The sequence below is a fragment of the Myotis lucifugus genome, unplaced genomic scaffold, assembly GCF_000147115.1.
Source record: "Myotis lucifugus unplaced genomic scaffold, Myoluc2.0 scaffold_15, whole genome shotgun sequence".
NCBI classification, from domain to species: Eukaryota; Metazoa; Chordata; class Mammalia; order Chiroptera; family Vespertilionidae; genus Myotis; species Myotis lucifugus.
In genome coordinates this window covers 5,595,570-5,597,656 of record NW_005871063.1, presented here as the reverse complement: position 1 = coordinate 5,597,656, position 2,087 = coordinate 5,595,570, and positions in this window count along the sequence as shown.

Below are 2,087 nucleotides of genomic sequence, written 5' to 3'. Positions count from 1 at the left end.
GCGGCGGCCGAGGGGGGCCCGGCGCCCGCTCCCGCCCTCTCGCACCGCCCCTCCCCGCAGCCGGTCCAGGCCGCGGCCCGCCAACGGCGCAGGCGCCACCCAGGGGTCTCCTAGCGGTGACGTCGCCGCCGCGGCCCCGGCCCCAGGGAAGAGCCTAGCTAGTGGGGGCGAAGTGGGCGGGGCTACGGCGACGTGCGGACGCGGGGATTGGCCGCCGAGCGCACGCCCCGCCCTCGGGCGAAGGTCGTCTGGGAAGTTGGGTCTTCAGGGAGCCGGAGTGGAAGCCCACTGGCCGCCCCTCTCTGCTGGCTTTCGCCTTTCTTCCGATGCTGCGGGGCCTTGCACTAGCTTCCGGACCGGGAGAGGGACTGAAGCAGTGAGACAGCAGGGACTGAACCTGGGGGCGCCTTGTGGACCTTGGTCTGAGGGCAGGATCTGGCCCTGCAGGAGTCTTTTGACCTGGAGCCTGCTCTTACCTTGTTTTTCTCCGTTTCCCCCCACCTCACCCGCTCCCCCTCCCCCCCCCCTACACACACAGACACACACTCTTTTCCCAGTATCTCTCTGGCCTTAATGACAGGAAATACGGCAAGATAAGATATGCAAACGGGTGCTGGGTAACCAGTTCTGTGAAGTAGGAAGGGCTGAAAATTCAGTTGATGATAATACCATAAGGCCTTGTGTAGGCACTCGGGGCCTTTGGTTCTGCCATGACTTCAGTGCTGTCAGGCAAGTGGCAGGAAGAACTTCCTCGGGGCTTTGCAAAACTTACCTCCTTTAGTTGGCAAAAGGACATTGAATCAGAAACCTATCTTTGAATTGAGAAGGGAGAGCCTGCGAGCCATGGAGGCAACCTCAAAGCAGTCAGGAGGTGGGGGTAAGGTCTTGGCTTTATTGGGGTTAACCAGCATCCACAAGGCCTACCTTGAAGGTGAGAAAGCTATCTTGTTTCCTTTAAAGGCCCTCAGGTAGTTCTTCAGTGACTTTCAGCGTAGCTGTTAGGAGTGTAGGCTCTGGGCTGGAATCTTGGTCCCTCCACCTATTGTGTAATCTTGGCAACTTACTTAACAACATGCCTGGGAGAAATACGAAACAGCGTGTGTAGGTTATTGTTGTTGTCATTTTTTTTCTTTAATTTGTTTAGATTTAGCCCAAGTGTAGTTTCCCAGGATATGCCATTAATAGATCCAAAAGAATCTTCCAAAAGAATTTTAAAACACCTAGTGATTCTTAACCAAACCTCCCATTTTTCAGATGAGAAAACTGAGGTCAGAAAGATAAACTGGTGGGCTCAAGCAGGAAGTGCAACACCAGACTGACAACAGTCTGATGTTCAGGTGAGTGCTCTTTCCCAGACCCATGCCTCCAGACTTCTCCCTCTTACATCTTTGCCTACATCTTCTCTTCCTCAGCCTTTCTTTCCACAGCTGCTGTAAAACAGGATGTCACAGTGCTCCAATAGAAAGGAAAACAAAGCAAAAAAAGTTCATGATTTCTTACCTCATTTTAATTTTAGTGAAATTTATAATGAGTAAGGAATGACATATTTCCAGTGAGCAAAAATAAGAAACCTATCCAAGGATAAGTTCAGCCACAGCATGTCTAAGAAAATTAGTGGCAACAAGTACTGTTGATATGAAGAATACCGGATGAAGTTAGCCCCTCCCACTCTTGGGTATTTTTTTAAATAGCTACTATTTTGATGAAAACAATACATACTATTCAAACAAATACAGGTGTTCTTTTCCCCCAAATCTCATAGAGATAACCATTTAAAATATTCATGTTATCGTCTTCTATACATCTCTAAGAATAAAAAACAAAGACAAATACAGTACTTCATAAATTGGATCTTACGTGCACAGTTCTTTTCTCACTGAACAGCATGTCACCAGTAACTTCATTTTAAAAAGTTACATAGTGTCCATTAAGTGGACATTTATCATCATTTAATCAGTTTTCTATTGATTGACATTTTTGTTTTTCCCCCAAATGTTTCCTATTTTAAATAACTCTTTGATGAACTTCCTTATGTATGCCCCTTTGCACAACTTTGTAGTTATCTTTTGGGACAAATTCGTGGAAGT